At 44.5% G+C, this 18,104-nt stretch overlaps 1 long non-coding RNA gene across 1 annotated transcript in view; it reads left to right on the forward strand.

The window, feature by feature from the left end:
- Nucleotides 1-757: 757 nt before the first annotated feature.
- The window catches only part of LOC137570636 (uncharacterized), an 80,349-nt gene continuing 63,002 nt past the window's right edge, over nt 758-18,104 (forward strand). Inside the window, exons 1-3 of the long non-coding RNA XR_011031124.1 lie at nt 758-822; nt 2,325-2,662; nt 17,144-17,219. This is a non-coding gene — a long non-coding RNA (uncharacterized lncRNA). The remainder of the gene's footprint in view (nt 823-2,324; nt 2,663-17,143; nt 17,220-18,104) is intronic.

Here is an 18,104-nt window from a genome sequence, read left to right on the forward strand (position 1 = left end):
GGCGGAGAGATCGCTCCGCCCATGCCTCTACAAGGACCGCCGCCATTTGTCAATACGGCGGTCCATGCGGGGTCCACTTCCCGGCCGCCAATTGTCAATACGGCGGTCGGGAAGTGGTTAAAGGAGAACTGTAGCGAGCGGAATATGGAGGCTGCCAAATTTATTTTCTGTTAAACAATACCAGTTGCCTGGCAGTCCTGCTGATCTATGTGGCTGCAGTAGTGTCTGAATCACACCAGAAACAAGCATGCAGCTAATCTTGTCAGATCTGACAATATCAGAAACACCTGACCCGCTGCCTGCTTGTTCAGGGTCTGTGGCCAAAAGTATTAGAGGCAGAGGATCAGCAGGACAGTCAGGCATCTGGTATGGCCTAAAAGTAAATTAATATGGCACCCTCCATATCCCTCTCGTTACAGTTGTCCTTTAAAGGGGCACTACTGCGAAAAACTGTAAAATTTAAAATATGTGCAAACATATACAAATAAGAAGTACGTTTCTTCCAGAGGAAAATTAGTCATAAATTACTTTTCTCCTATAATGCTGTCACTTACAGTAGGAAGTAGAAATCTGACAGAAGTAACAGGTTTTGGATTAGTTCATCTCTTCATAGGGGATTCTCAGCAAGGCTTTTATTCTTTATAAAGACATTCCCTAAAAAGGATTTAAACAATGATGCTGGCCAGCTTCCCTGCTCCCTACACAGTTTTTTGGCAGTTGGACAGAGCAACTGCCATTCACTAGGTGCTTTTGAAAATAAATATATCCCTGAGAATCCCCTATAAAGAGATGGACTAGTCCAAAACCTGTCTACAACCTACTGTAAGTGACAGCAACATAGGAAAAAAGTAATGTATTTTTTACATTTTACTTTGGAAAAAATGTACTTCTTATTTGTATATGTTTGCACATATTTTAAATTTTAAAGTTTTTCGCTGTAGTACCCCTTTAACTTACAGGACTTAGTGAATTGAAGCCATGCTTTTTGGTAAATGTGTGAAAATGTTAGTGAGTTTAGAAAATGCATTTATTTATTTATTGTATTTTGTAAAGCACCAACATATTACGAAGCGCTGGACATTAGTTAAGGTTACAGACAATATTTAGGAGTGACATACAGCAATAAGACGATGCAAACCAGATCACACAGCACAGTATGAGTACAGGAGATGCTTAGTAACTGGATAGGAGCATGGAGATTAGGCAAGATGAGTTCACGCAACAGTTCACTCAGATCCATAGGATGGGTGTACGTATAGGAGGAGGGCCCGGCCTGGAGCCTTACAATCTAGAGGGAGAAGTAGGGACACGAAAGGTAGGGGACCAGAGTTTAGCTGCGGGTTTAGAGCTCCAATGAGGGGGATAGGATAGAGTTTTGAGGGCCTTGAAGATGCTGAAGGAGGGGGGGGAACACTAATGGGGGGAGGTGGGGCGTTCCATAGTGTTGGAGCAGCTCTTGAAAAGTCCTGGAGGCATGCATGGGATTGGGTGATGTGGGGGGCACTCAGGTGAAGGTCATTGGAGGAGTGGAGTGAGCAGCTAGGTGTGTACCTCTGAACACGATCGGAAATGTAGGTTGGACAGGTTTTGTGGACAGATTTGTAGGCCAGACACAGTATCTTGAATCTGATTCTGGACTGGATAGGAAGTCTAAAATACTTAATGCAGTATTTTACCAACCTAATGTTTTATACCAAGAAGTCCTTAAGGGGCCCATACACTGGTCGATTTCAGCCTTCGATCGATCAATTCGATCGGATCAATCAATTGGTCGATCGATCGATTTGCTGACGATTTCAATCGATTTGATCTTTCTGACAGTATGGAAGATCCAGGTCGATTTGCTGCTGGCAACAGATCGATGGCCCATAAAGTTCCATTGGATCTAATGGTCCAATAATGTATTTAGATCGATTTTCAATAGATTTCCAATAGATTTCATTCTGAGATCTATTGGATATCTGTTCCTAGTGTGTGGCACTGGCACACATAAGATAGATTCCTGTCAGAAAGACTTGACAGGCATCTGACAGAAATCTATCTCATGGTCGAATCTGCTGTAAATCTATAAGTGTATGGCCACCTTAAGTGAATTGAAGCCATTATCTGATAATTCCAACCTTCTTAGAATTGGGAGGGAGTTTAGCACACTCCCAGGCTAAATTTAGCTGAGCAATGCTGAGATATTTCATTAGTGATTTTGAGTAGTAAAGTGGTATTTAGATATGAATTTTGCTTTATGCAGGAGCAAGAAATAGAGGTAGATACAACCGAGAAAATGTCTATACAATAAGATATATTTTATCTTTTTTTTCCCACTGCAGTTATCCTTGTGGTCGTGTTTGGAATCTGCTGGGCCCCTTTTCACACTGAGCGACTAATGTGGAGCTTTATTGATAATGATAACTGGACAGAAGAAATGCACCAAATGTACGGCTTTGTCCATGTCATCTCTGGAGTATTGTTCTACCTCAGTTCAGCTGTTAACCCAATCCTCTACAACTTACTTTCTACCCGTTTCCGTGAGATGTTCAAAGAAGTCATGTGTCATGGAAGGAAGAAGAGGCTGAGCTCTCGGAGGTCTTCTCCCAGCGTTACACGAGTCACCACACGGAGCACGGTGTGTGAGCATGTTCAAGGGAATGGACTTCCTTTCTCTGAGGTGGATGAATTTGATGTATATGAAGAGTGTGAAAATGTGGCTAAAAATGAGTCATCTTTTTCTTGATCCCCTTCATTATCCTGAAGCATTTCATTTATTTTTTCTAGCACTGGCTAACTGACCCTCATGCACCTGCTATCCTGATGCAGAGGGCTGTTGTGTTTAAAGAAAAGATCTCCCCAGAAATTGAACTTTGCATATATAGTTAGCAGACAGCAACACTGATTGTTTTATTCAGTACTTTATCTTTTAAGGTAAAAAAAAATCCCAAAACCTCTGTATGGGTTCTTGATCATGTGATTATGCCTACAAGAGCCATGCAAAGTGGATGCTGGGAGATTTACATCAGCAGAGGTTGCAGGCAGCCCTGATCAGTCTACTTGTATACAGCTCTACATTAGAAGATGCTGGCTCTTTTTTCCCCAATAGATCTTTATTCGATGTGCTAAACTTTGATTTGCTAAACTTTAAAATTATTATTATTATTATTTATTGTATTTATAAAGCACCAACATATTACACACCGCTGCACAATAGATAAATGAGTTAACAATCAAGGTAGAACATACAAGGAGCTCACAACAAAACAAGATTATGCAAATGTACAGAAGTTCAGTGTCTTTGGTCAAAATAAACTCTGTTCTAGTTTGCAAGAGGGGTATCAGACAGTATGATTGCATAATCAAACTGGAAACACTAAGGGCCCTTTTCCACTGGCTGCGATCCGATTTAAAAAGTGCATCGCAGCCGTTTCTCTAATCGCTAGAGCACAGCGATAACATGTAACTCGCGGTGCTCTTTTGGACAGATTGTTGGTGTGTATGAGCCTTAAAGGGTGAGGGTAGAGACAATAGGTGCATCTGTTGAGAGGGTGCCCAGCAGAATGTATTATGGTACTGTAGCAGGGGGGTAGACGAACATGAAAAGTTGAGTCTTGAGGGCTCATTTGAAGGTATTAAAAGTGGAGGTGAATCTAATGATGGTTGGTAGAGAGTGCCAGACAGTGGAGGCAGCCCTAGTGAAGTCTTGCAATCGTGCATGGGCGTGAGAGGTACGATTGGATCCTGGAGATGTTGCGGAGGTGGAAGTTGCAGGATCGGGTAATACTTTGGATGTTAGTATACATAAACTTAGGTGTGTTTAACTTAAACGGAACCTGAAGTGAGAGGCATATGGAGGCTGCCATACTTATTTCCTTTAAGAACCGGTTTTCACTAGGAACCATGCCCGTTTTCTATTCGGCTGCGGCTCCAGTTGTGCTGTGAAGGCACAGCCGGAATCACTAAGCAGCGCTAATCCCAGCTATAGTGATTCGGCTGCGTGCTGCACACATCTGCAGTGTGCCGTCCAGATTCAAACAACAGTGTGATCTGGACAGCAAAGGCGTTAAAAAGATAGGCAGCATTTCCCCGCCCCTCTCCCCTGTGGGTAAACGCTGCAGATGTGTGCCGAATTTGACACTAGTGGAAATGGGCCCTTAGACAACACCAGTTGCCTGGCATTGCTGCTAATCTTTCTGGCATCAGTGGTGAATCACCCACCTGACTAAATCAGCATGGGGCTAATCTATTCAGAGAACATCTGCTCTGTTTGCTTGCTCAGGATCCATGGCTAAAGGTATTAACCACTTAACGACGGCTGGTCGTTTGTGGCTTTGCATGGAAACGGCCGCTTGCGGCTCGCACGCGTAATGTAAACACGCGGGGAAGAAATCACCGCTGTTTACATCAATACGGCGCTGCTGAGCAGCAGCGCCGTGACGGAGATCGGTGATCCCCGGCCTCTGATTGGCCTGGGATCGCCGTCATTTGATAGGCTGAAGCCTATCCTATGCGGCGCATATATAGGACAGCCCATAGGGGAAGACAGAGGGAGGTAAGGGGAGGGAGCGCGCAATATCGCTGTGGATGGGGGCTTTGAGGAGCCCCCCCCCCCGCTCGGCCACACGGAGCGCCGGCGATCAGACCCCCCCCCCCCCAGCAGGACATCCCCCTAGTGGGGAAAAAAGGGGGGAAGTCTGATCGCCCTGCTGTATTCACGATCTGTGCTGCGGGCTGGAGAGCCCATGCAGCACAGATACTGCAGAGTGAGCCCGGTCCTTAAGTGGTTAAAGGTGTTTTCCCAGCATTAGAGGCAGAGGATAAGCAGGACAGCCTCAATATACCTCTCACTTCAAGTGTGCTTTAAAGAGGAACTGTAACGACAAAACGGCCCCTGGGGGGTACTCACCTCGGGTGGGGGAAGCCTCCGGATCCTAATGAGGCTTCCCACGCCGTCCTCCATCCATCAGGGGTCTCGCTGCAGCCCTCCGTGCAGCGGTGACGTAATATTTACCTTCCTGGCTCCTGCGCAGGCGCTCTGACGGCTGTCGGCGCCGAAGTAGGCGGAAATACCCGATCGCCGTCGGGTCTGCTCTACTGCGCAGGCGCAAGTTTCCGGCGCCTGCGCAGTAGAGCGGACCCGATGGAGATCGGGTATTTCCGTCTATTTCCGTGCCGAAAGTCGCCACAGCGCCCCCGCTGGAGCCAGCAAAGGTAAATATTGAACTGACAGTCGGCACAGTCGCCGGCTGTTCGGAGGGCTGCAGCGAGACCCCCGTGGGACAGAGGACGGCGTGGGAAGCCTCATTAGGATCGGGAGGCTTCCCCCACCCGAGGTGAGTACCCCCCAGGGGATCTTTTTAATGTTACAGAGTCTCTTTAAATCAGGGCCCTGATCAATAATATCAATCAATAATAATTGTGTAATAATTCAAATAATGTAATATTCTTCTCATGACTCATTATTTTAAAGTAATGGTCCAAGCAAAAAAAACAACGATCTACTCACCTGGGGCTTCCTCCAGCCCGTGGCAGCTGTCCTGTGCTCTCGCCGCAGCTCCAGTGACTCCCGGTCTTCTCCGCTGGTGCAGCCAGGTCAAGTTCCCGGGTCAGCTTCTTCTGCGCTCCACCATGCGGGTCGCGTGGCCTCTCCGACGTCATCAGAATGGTACTGCGCAGGCGCAGTAGTTCTGCGCAGTACCGTTCTGATGACGTCGGAGAGGATACGTGACCCGCGCGGTGGATCGCAGAAGAAGCCAACCCGGAACCCGACCTGGCTGCACCAGCGGAGAAGACCGGGAGTCACTGGAGCTGCGGCGAGGGCACAGGACAGCTGCCACGGGCTGGGGGAAGCCCCAGGTAAGTAGATCTTTTTTTTTTCCCCAGCTTGGATGTTTCCTTTAAGGTTGACTGTGGCAGTAATAAGCTAGTGCTTTAAAACAGAAGCAAAATCAGTAAGTTAACAACTTTGAATTATTCATCAGCGCCACTTTTAAGTTATTTTAAGCACACAATGGGCTTCATTCATTAAACCGTGCTAACTCATATCACGGCCGTGCTAGCGCTTTCACACGCAATCGTTAATTGGCGCTTAATCGTGAATTTATTTGCAATTGCGTGCAAAAATGCTAGCGCGCCCGTGATATGAGTTATCACTGTTTAGTGAATCGAGCCCAATAAATATAAATACTCTAATACTTAAACAAAGCTGACACCCTTGATTCAGGCCAACAGAATAGCTTAACTGTACAGAGACATAATGCTGACGTAGAAGGCTAAACATTCTACGAAAATTAGTATTACTTCGATGACAATCAAAATAGTTCCTTAGTATTTGAGCCACTTTAAGAAGAGTATTACAATGTTATTGGGGTTTCTAAGATTTAAAAATGATGGTGGTGAATAAGTCAAAAACAGCTTGCAGCGGCCCTGACAACTACGCAGAATAAGAACTGCTTTGCCTGTGGCAAGAATTATGCGCAAGAGTCACCCTGGACTGTCATCCAAGGATCACAAGACACTTATAGATGATCAGGAATGTTACATATAGAAATAGAGGGATTAGGGAGGCTAGGTTTATTATTACTTTTTTCACACTGCATTCCCTGGAAGCTGCTCCCTCTCACTGTAACATGTCAAAAGTAAAGAGGATGGGGCCTGCATTCCTAGGGAAGCAGAAGCCAGACAGTTTAATAATGTGTGTGCTGTGCAGCCTCTCCTGCAGCTAATAATTCCAGAGGGGCCGCTAACAATTACTGTAACTATGGGAGCTCTGTGTTCCATATGAACACACTCATACACACACACACACACACACACACTCACATGCACACGTACTCACACACTCACACTCACACACACACACACACACACTCACACACACACACACTCACATGCACACGCACTCACACACACACACTCACACTCACAGATGCATGCACACACTCACACATGCATGCACACACACTCATACATACACACACTCATACACACACGTACACATCCATGCACACACATGCATACTCACACATTCATACACACAGACACACACACATACATACACACACACAAACACACTTATACTAACGCACGCACGCACGCACGCACGCACGCACGCACGCACGCACACACACACACACACACACACACACACACTCACACTCTCATTTGGAGCTGTTGCATACTAAAGCAGAACTTGAAACATCTGACATTATGATGTAACACAGTGCAAATAATTTGTTCCCTAATTATCTACCAAATAATATACAAGTGCACTAAAGCAATATATTTACCAGCACATTATTCCAGCTAAATTAATACAGCCAGTGGATTTCTGTTATCACTTGCAGCATCTGAAAGGCGTCCCTAGTTGCCTAGCAACTAGGATGCAGGTGACAGAGCAGCATTACAACTCAGGCATGGAAAGACATTTATATAATTAGTCTGAACAAAAACAAAAAAAAAGCTGTTTTTAATGTGGAGGAAAGCAATCCGCTGCTCCTTCTCCATCAGGCAACTTTGGCTAGTTTTGTGCGAAGGGGGAGAGAAGAAGCCTTCCTGACTCCATGAGACAAATCTACTTCCTGGATCAAAGTAGTACTATCCATAGACATCAATACCTTTCAGTTCAAAGCTAAAATCCACTAATCCAGTTTTGTTCAAGAGCAAAAAGAAAAAACATCCTTTCAGTTCAGATCTACATTTATATTACAAGGATTTTGACAATTCGCGTTTCAGCTTTCTTATTATTATTTAATGAGCAGAGTCAGAAAACAGCCTTCCCACAGTGTTACTTGCCAACAATATCCCTGATGGGTGTGTCAGTGTTTTTTTAATTACTCTATGTACATTAGAAGCGTGCTTCCTGCTCTGTGCAGCTAATTTCTCATGCTGGATGGTGGGAACTACTGGGCAGTCTGTACTCTAGAGCAGTGTTTCCCAACATTTTATTGATATGTACCCCTTTTAAAACCGTGTACTCACCAAGTACCCCCTAGCATAGTAAACATTATTACAAGTACCCCTTGACAAATATATATTTAATCGTAATACATGATAATTGGTTCTAAACAATTTCCAAGCATTTATTATTGCTTTTAATTAGCTAAAACATCAATTTGGTGCTGTTTAAATAAGATTTATCATTTTCTAAAACTCTTAATTTGTTATTCTTGGTTAAGTATATCAAGCCCAAGTACCCCCTGAAACCATGAGAAGTACCCCCTGGGGTACACGTACCACATGTTGAGAACCTAGGCTCTAGAGAGTACACCAAAAGAATACTGATTTTTGAAACCCTTTTAACTGTTCTATCGTTTTTTAGTGGGGGCCCAAGTCTCAACCTTATGTTCCAGAAAACACCTCAGAGGTGATTTATAGAGGGCAACAATATGCGTATACTAAATGTTTTTACCCACTTTGCATCCAGACCTTGTTTCCCCCTTATGTAGCAGAGCCGTTTTGACGTTTTAGCCATGACCCTAGTTAATCAGCAATAACTTTATCCCTACTCATGACACTTAAATGATCTATATACCATGTTTTTCAAGACAAACTAGGCTTTCATTGGCGGGTATTTTGTACTAAGAAAATAGTTGTTTTCTATTTATTTTAATGGAAAAAAAAGAGGAAAAATATTAAAAATGCATGATTTCTCAGTTCTTACCGGTCTCAGCTTAAAAATAAAAAGTGCTACTGTCATAAAAACCATGCCACTAGTATTATGTCCCCCAGAATAGATAGCCAAATGTGTCCCCAGTATCAGCCCGCCCTCCCCCCCCCCCCCCAGGATTGTCAGATATGTCCCCAATATAAGCCCTCCCAGTATAGTCAGATGTGTCCCCTGCATTTGCCGCCCCCAGCATAGATCGTCAGATGCGCCCCTAAGAATAGTGCCCCTAATTATAGCCATATGTGCCCCTGGGATCAGCATTCCCCCATTTTAGCCAGATATGCCCCCAGGATTAGCACCAGCCCCCCATCATAGCCAAATGGGCCTCCGGTATTAGATTATCCCCCCCCCCCAGGGTAGCCAGATGTGCCGGACTAATAGACACCCCCTCCCAGTTAGCCAGATGTCCCCCAGTGATCTAACATCCCCCCTTTTAAATACCCCCTCCCCACCCCCAGGATCGATAGCCAGATACCCCCCCCCCCCCCATCATGCAGCCCCCTCAGTGCATAAATAGTTTTAGAAAATCCTCCAGCAAGCAGCCTCACTCACCTTACCTCATTCCATCTGATCCCTATGCCGAATATCCAGTCCTGGATTGATGACGTCATCAAGCCAGGACCCGGTAACCGGCAATACGCGGCTGAATGCAGAGCGGGGATCACAGGATCAGGCTTCAGGATAGTCACAGGAACGAGGTAAGGTGAGTGAGGCTGCTTGCTGGTGGATTTTTTTAACTATTTATGCACGGAGGGGGACAGATGAAGGATCGCTGCAGTTGACTACTGCAGCGATCGTTCATGGGAGGGGGGTGGACTAATTGGCTATAAGGGAACATGTTCCCTTTCGCCAATTAGTAATGCAGCTGACAGTGCTGGGGGGTGCCCTCTGAAGCGCACCCGATCGTGCACAGCAGGGCTGCAAACAGGTCAGTATATCTACATGGCTGTGGCTTGGAGGGTGCCACAGCTGACGTAGATATACTGTAGTGGTGGATTAACTGGTTAACGTTCTTGTATATCCAAGTATTTTCTTTGCTGTTGTAGCCATACTGCTGCCAAACTGTTAACAGGAATTCCCAATCTCTTCTAATTGTCACTTTTCCACAACTGTATTTCATACACTGTACAAGGAGTAATGGGATTAGTCTGGTATAGCACCCTGTCCACTGTATGCCACATAACTGTGATCATTCTGTAAGTCTAAGAAGATACAATCATTGGAGTAGGTATAAGGCTGCTATGGTGCCCATAGCCAAGGGGAACCTGTGGTCTTGGCCGCTATTGAGGGGGTCCGCTGCGGGCCTCTTGGGGACTCATGGCAGGCCCCCTGAATTGCAGATTATTGTGAACGGAGTGCTGAAGGTAAGTAATATACTTACCATTGTCCACCTACTTTTTTTAGAGAGTGGACGTCTTCCACCCTAGCATGTGGAGGGGAGGCAGCACAGTGAATAGGGAGCAGTGGGCACAGCGGCGGGGATGGGGGGATGTCTCCCCCCCTTCCCTCACCTGGTGCTCCCCCTTCCTCGCCCTCCCATCCAGAACTAAGTTTTGTGCACGACTGGCGGCGGGCAGGGACTTACCTCTGCCTTGATCCAAGTGCCGGAGGAAGTTCTGGGTAGACCAGACCAGACTAGCGGCATGCAGAGCATCCTCTTGCGCCGGAACAAGGAAGAGGTAAGTCGTTCTCCACCCGCTGCCAGCCGCCCACAAAACTTAGTTCTGGAAGGGGGAGCAAGGAAGGGGGAGCCCCAGGTAAGGGAAGGGGGGAGACGCCCCCCTTTTTCCGCCGCTGTGCCCACCACTCCCCATTCACTGCGCTGCCACCCCTCCTGCTGGGGGGACAACTAATGTCCTGGTTACCTATTCTGGGGACATCTATACACATGGCTAACTATTCTGGGGACAACTATGCACATGGCTACTTATACTGTACTTTTGGTGAAATGCTGTCAGATTACATGTATTTTGGGGGGAAACACTATGTCAGAGCTCAAACTTTTCCGGCAGACCTTATACAGCACTGCTAAGGTCATGTTAATTTGGCCCCACCCATGACCATGCCCACATTCTGTGGCGTGACCACACCCATTTTTTGGCACGCCACAAGGTGGGGGAGGGGCCGGGGTTGGGCTGCGTCCACTCACCTCTTTCCCAGGACTAGACCCCTGAATCTTGCTACCTATACTTTAGGGTGAATCCACAAGTCTGCATAGAATTGCACACCACCGTCGAGGTGCTGGATTGAAGTGCCATGCAAAAGAATCCAGATGATCCGCACACTCTTAATGAACCAAGTTCAATTTTTTAATTTAAGTAAGGTGACACATGTCACTCCATATACCAACGATTCATTTCGGGGCCCAGTGGTGACATTCTGTGTTTGTTACCTTGACAAAGGGGACCCCACGGGGCCCCAAAACAAATCGTTGGTATATGGTATGGCATGTGTCACTTTACTTGAATTAAAAAATTGAACTTGGTTCATTAAGAGTGTGCAGATCATCTGGATTCTTACACTTTAGGGTGGGCTAACCTGGCTACCTATACTTTGGAGGGCTAACCTGACTACCTATACCTGGGGGGGGGGGGGGCAAATAAGGCTACCTATACTTTGGGGAAGTATGGGGGGGCTACTCTGGCTACCTATACTTTAGGGGAGATGCTAATCTGACTGCCTATACTGTGGGGGGTGGGGGATAGTAATCTGGCTACCAATAGTTTGGGAGGCTAATCTGACTACCTAAACTTTAGAGGGGCTAATCCGGCTACCTATATCTTAGAAGGGCTAATTTGGTTACCTACTGTATACTTTAGGGAGGCTAATCTGACCAAGTATACTTTGGGGAAGGGGGGAGGCTAATCTGCCAACCACTTCTTGTAGGGGGTTATCTGGCTACCTTTACAATGGAGGGGGAGGGGGAGGCTGGCTACCTGTGGGGTGGGACTCCAATCACGATTTTGCTATTGCGCCCCATGATTTATAGCTACACCCATGGATATAATTGTGCTGAAATGTAAAAAGTTTTCATCAGTAAAAAATGGCTATATTGAATTCTATTTCATACACTTCCCAAATTACAATTAAACTAAAAGAAAAGTAGATTTTTTTTTTACCAGTGGCATAGCTAAAAAGCCGTGGGCCCCAGTGCAAGTTTAGCATTGTCCCCCCCAAGCATGCTATAGTATAGATAACAATTGATACAACACACCCAAACCAATCAAGTACAACGACAGTGTCAGAGGTACAAGAAGGGGATAGAAAACTGTGTGTTAATGATCACTACTATTCAAATCAACTATAGAAGGGAATATTATCAGCACAGGACCAATAAACAGCTAATACTGTGTTTGAGGGGTGGGCCCCTCAGGGTCCCTCTAGCCCAAGGGCCCCGATGCAGTCGCTACCTCTGCACCCCCTATTGCTACGCCACTGTTTTTTACTTTTCTCCCCACATGCTACGTTGGTATTTTTCTTTTGTGCTCCTTTGTCTTCACTTCCATTTGCTTGTTGTTTTTCTGTTGACCCTCTCCTTAATGGGAAATCTCAATAGGGTTATGGATGTTTTTTTTTTTTTTTGTTTTTTTTTAAAGATTATTGAATAAAAGTGAACATTGAAAACCTATTTATTTTTCTTTCGTACTATGATGATCACACAAGTCAACTCAGGGGTGCGGCAAGGGAGAAATCCTGCTGTTATGCCTTTAGTTGAATACTCTCTAGTCGGGGATGGTGTGCTGAGTTTGAAAAAAAAAGAAAAAGAAAAAAAACTAAAAGAAAAGTACTGAGCACAGTATATTCTTTCATAGCGTGCTGCCGTTAATTTTGATCCATTTGAAATATGTTTTATTTATTACTACCAATTTTCATTTGCCATTTAACAAACTCTGTTGGGAGAATTGGTATGCAAAATCCTATCATATATCACATCAACATCTTCCCCAGTGTCCAAATTGAATTCTTCTTCTCATTGAAACTGATCATACTAGGCACCTGAGGTTTGATGCCCCTGCATAATTTCCTTTAGTACGGTATACATTCAAATAACAACAAAAGTCAAAAATACTGCCCTGTGCTCTCTAGATTGCTACTGTCTGCCATTTTAGATAACATTTCATGATCAGCCTTATGCCAGTTTTGTGTAATTGGTCTACTTAAAGCAGTGTTCTGGAAAATAAAATAAATTGGTTTATCAATAACCGAGCTTAACTCCTTTAACCTCCCTGGCGGTATGATCTGTGCGGCTGCGGGAGGGCTTTTGTCACTTTTTTTTAGCATGTAGCTAGCCTAGCGCTAGCTACATGCTTCCCCCTCCCTGCGGCGTCCCCCCATAGCCTCAGATCGCTGCCGGCGCCGCTTGCCCATAAGGAAATCCCATTCTGAACGGGATTTCCTTGAGGGTTTCCCCCGTTGCCATGGCGATGAACGGAGTGACGTCATCGACGACGTCGACATAGTGACGTCACAGGGCGTCCCGATCCACCCCATAGCGCAGCCTGTCGGCGATTGGCCAGGCTGCGCAAGGGGTATGCGGGGGGGGGGGAGCCCTGTATCGCGGCGGGTAGCGGCGCATCGGCGGCGGCGATCGCAACATACACGCAGCTAGCAAAGTGCTAGCTGCGTGTTTGATAAAAAAATTATGCAAATCGGCCCAGCAGGGCCTGAGGAATTCTCCGCAGCGGCTTACCCCGTGTCCAGCACGGGGTTACCGCTAAGGAGGTTAACAACCAACCTCCTTTTATCAGACATTAGCTGTTCCCTTGTAAAGTAAAGCGAGAAACGTATTTAATACCTCAGCTTCTGCTCTGTTTTATCTTATAGATCCTAATTCATCTCCGCTCCCACATCACCAGATCACTTTTTTTTTTGTCAAGTATAAAATAAATACTTGCAAAATGTTTGTGAATTTAATACAAAGTAACTTACAATGGTTTTGATTTATCACGTCTTTATTTATTCTTCACATTTAGCAATAAAAATGTATGAAGTGATATTTTTTATTGCGTACAATTTTGCGTTTGCTGGTTTGAATGTTAAAGTTTGATGAGCAGAACAGGGCTTTGCCTATTTATTAGAGTAGTCTCTGCTTGGAAGCTGACAACGCTTAGTGATACGCAAAGTGTTCTTCTAACACACACATTTTCATTGACCCAGGAAAGCTATTCAGCCAATCAAATCCACCAGATGTTAAAGAAAATCTGAAAAAAAGAAAACAGACACTTACCGCTGGCGGGGGAATCCTCTGCATCCTAAAGAGGCTTCCCCCGCCCTCCTCCACCAGCTTGATCCAGCACTGGCACCCCAGGAAAAAGAATAACAATAATTTTGGCCTGCCTGCGCAGATGCACTAGTGGCTTTCAGGTGATCGGGCTCAGCTAATTCCATCGGAGCCCGAGTGGAAAGCCACCAGTGTGCCTACGCGCAGTAGCGACAAATGCCTACAAGGGGACTTTCGGGGGTCCCAGCGCTGAATCGCCTCAGCTGAGGAGGACAAGGGAAGCCTCTGCAGTAACCAGAGGTCTCCCCTCCCAAGGCAAATACACTCTAGGGGCACTTTTTTCCCTTTAAGTTCACTTTAAACAATTACCTGGTTAATTACTTGGCAACCAGAGACTTTAACCCACTAGACTTAGAATTCATACACACACTAGATGTTTTAGTCCAATCCCCTGTGATGCATTGGTGAATGCATTGGATCATCTCCTCTGAGCATGAAAGCCCACTAGAGGGCGCTCCTGGAGCGTAATTCCGATCGCCTCCGGCGATCAGAATTAACAAGGAAGGCTGCAATGAGCAGCCTTCCTTGTTTGGCTTTCCTCGTTGCCATGGCGACGAGCGGAATGACGTCATGGACGTCAGCCGACGTCCTGACGTCAGCCGCCTCCGATCCAGCCCTTAGCGCTGGCCGGAACTATTTGTTCCGGCTGCGCAGGGCTCGGGCGTCTGGGGGGACCCTCTTTCGCCGCATGCGGCGGATCGCCGTGCTGCGGCGGCAATCAGGTAGCACACGCGGCTGGCAAAGTGCCGGCTGCGTGTGCTGCTTTTTATTGTATCAAAATCGCCCCGGCAGGGCCTGAGCGGCACCCTCTGGCGGTAATGGACGAGCTGAGCTCATCCATACCGCTAAGGTGGTTAAAGAATAAAGCTGTATTTTGATAGCTACACATTCTATAAGCAGAATGGACAAACTTTATTTATAACACTTTTTTGCCAGTCACAGACAGCTTTCTCAGGAAAAAATGCAGATGTCTGCTTGGTGAACAGTGAGAGCATCTCTATACATACACAAAATTACATGACACTACAAATTAAATTCTTGTATTCAAATAAAGCCTTGGAAATGTTAGAACTTAGAAAAGTTAGAAGTTCAATCTGGCAGAGAAACACAATAATCATATGAGTACACATTTATCATGACTGACATAGGGCTCGATTTACAAAAAGGGGCTAACTCAGCCATCACGCGCTAGACATTTGCGCGCAAAGTAAAGTGCTAACTAGTTTTGACCAATGCAGCGTGCGCAAAGTATAACGCGCGCAGGATGTGTTATAGTAGCGTGCCGCGCACAGAGATTAGCTGTGCGCGATGCGTGATTTGCGCGCTAAATATGGTACTTTGCGCACTAGATAGATAGATTGTGGTAATGTACTCGGCAGACTTAAATTAGCGCATAATAGTTTGAGTGCGCTAAATTGACGCTGAGCGCCAGTATCGTCTTATTTCCTAAGTTCACATCGCGTGCAATTATTTTCACTACGCGCAATCTGAGGCGTCATCACGTCTTCACGCGAAGTACTGCATTAGCGCGCGTACTCTTGTTTTAGCACTCAATTTCATTTTTCACCAGATTTGGAGTGAGTTTAGCCATGCTAAGGGCCAGTGCTAAAGTTAGCACCGTTTTGTAAATCGATCCCATAGTATGCAAAACATAGTTATAAATATCACCATGTACAGCGTCACAGAATATGTTGGTGCTTTATACATCAATAATAATAATGATATGCACATTCCATTGCAGCATATCTTACCCTTTTCAGGATTAGACATATGCGCCCCTGTTCAATGAACTTTTCCCACATGTTTTCCCATCTTATCAATAAAACACAATTTACCCAAGCCCACATTTTACCCACATTTTACTTTTTGCTTACTTTTTAGTACTTTTTCAGCTGTTAGGTACTTCAAATGTATTTTGTAGGTAAGATGAAAGGTTATATCCTAAGAGAAAACTCAGGGGAATCATTAATTGGTCTCTAAGTGGATCTCACAATCTAATTACCTTACAAAATCTTAGCATAATATTTGGGGGATGACAATCTGTCATTACATTTTTTTTTTGTATAAAATGAAACTAGGGCAGCCAGAATGTAAACCTGGGATTTAAAATGGGAGTTCTAACCCCTTAGCCACTGTGCCACATAAAACTATAGAAATACGTATAACATTATCCTGAGGGATTACGGTTGAAGCTGTATTGCTTAGTGAGTACAAGTGGAATGCACAGAGGTTAATCCCTGTTCTTTACTCTTCTTCTTGAAATATCTACAAGTAGGTTTGTTTACATAGACTATAATGGTCCAGACATGTGAGTAGACATTGGTTGTAGATCTACACTTAGCTCTCACTGCCCTGTTGCTCTGTGCAGATTGTGTACAAAAAATCAAGGGGTTATAAAATAACAGCTCCAAAAGCTAAATATAAGATGCCTGTTTTCTTTTCTTTTCTTTTTTTTAAAGATGAATAATACAAGCTTTGAGTCATTTTGTTGTGTAATGTTAAAGTCTCTAATGCGAAATAAAAACTATCAAGTTCTTTGTCTCCAAGGAGAAGGGCCTAGACACACAGAGAGCATGTCTGTACTTAAATAGTCCCTTCTGTGATTACATTCTAAATGATGTACATAAGTGGAGATTGATTTAAATGGGCACTTCAAGAATAAGTAGGTTTTTAAAACCACTAATTAGCAATTGTAAACAAAGCTATTTCTTTTAGGAAAATAAAAAGGTAGGAAAGTCAGAAAGTTTTGCACAAAATTCGGTTTTGCACAAAAGTAAAAAGGGGAACTCAGATTCTAACCAGGCCTGCCTATTGGGTGAGTTATGGAAACATGCAGACACTTGCTGAATTACAGAAAGAATGACCTGGAAGGGAAATTACTGAGCTGTTGTTTTGTTCTGAGCATACATTCCAGGAACACTAACAGGAAGTTCTAGACTTGCCACCTGTACTGTAACCTGGAAAAAGGAAGGCTCAGACGTTAGGAGGACATTTTGTGGTACTCCCTATCACGAAATGGTCAAAAATGGGTAAACCACAAAAGCCTTCCTTTACGCATAAATTATTCACTGAAAGAGACACTCTTTTCTATGTTAATCTTCATATTTTGACTTTATTACTATGTTAAGTGAGAGTCCGTGGTTATATGTAAAATAAGGTAAGCTTGCCAAATAGTTCTAAGCAAGGGTGTCAAATTTGATTTGCTGCAGGATACATTTTAAACAAGTGAATCTTCTCTCAAAATGATTGCGGACACATCATAAAAGCACAACGACAAAAACCTAGGTGATTTATAGCCAGCTGCATCTTACTCTGTGTATATTATATAGTGATTTATCAAGGTGTAAGAATAACACTGTAACGTTGTCAGGCTGCAGGCTGTAATAGAAATATCATTAAAACGTATGTATTTCTGTGAAATGTTTGTATATAATGTTGATGAAACCTATTTAAAGTCATATAAACATATTCTATGTATAAAAAAATCATTATTTTTTTCTTATTTATGTTTGAGTATAAATCAAGCTGTTATGTGAATAAAGGTATCTCCTAAAATCTTCTTTTGGAATATCTTCAGCAACGTTTAAAGAATGCAGGAAACCAGATAAACAGAGTGGACTTTTGTTCCCGTCATAGAACAAGATTATTTTATTTGTTTATATGGTTCTGAAAAGCCCACTATGCTACTGGTTTGCTTTGGTATTTCCAGGTCCCAGTGCTACACTAGCGCTGGAAAATATACTCTGACTCAGTCTCATTCATAATACAATAGCAAGCACATTAAAAAGGCCAGATTTAGACTTTTTCCACCCCTTGGTCAACTTTTTTTGTGGTTTCCTTTGCAGGTGCAGCCCCTTCTTCCATCATTATCAACCATGTATAGCAGTCCGCTGCTATCTAGTAAATCTTCAGTTGGTAGCAGCTCAGCTCTTTCATGTGGTGCTCCTCTTTTGCAGCCCCATCTGCCATACGCAGCAAGCCATCTTCCATGTCTATCCACGCCCTTTGTCAGCAGCTGCGCAAGACCCAGGCCTTTGTGGCCTTTCCAGAAATCTGGACCTGCGCATCACCACTGTTTTTATGCGAGTCATTACATTGAGCTGTAGAGTTTGGGCCCATTCTCACCGGAGCGATTAACGCTAATCGCCGAATTGCCAGCAATCACTAGCG

The sequence above is a fragment of the Hyperolius riggenbachi genome, chromosome 4 (assembly GCF_040937935.1).
Source record: "Hyperolius riggenbachi isolate aHypRig1 chromosome 4, aHypRig1.pri, whole genome shotgun sequence".
In the NCBI taxonomy this organism is placed as follows: domain Eukaryota; kingdom Metazoa; phylum Chordata; class Amphibia; order Anura; family Hyperoliidae; genus Hyperolius; species Hyperolius riggenbachi.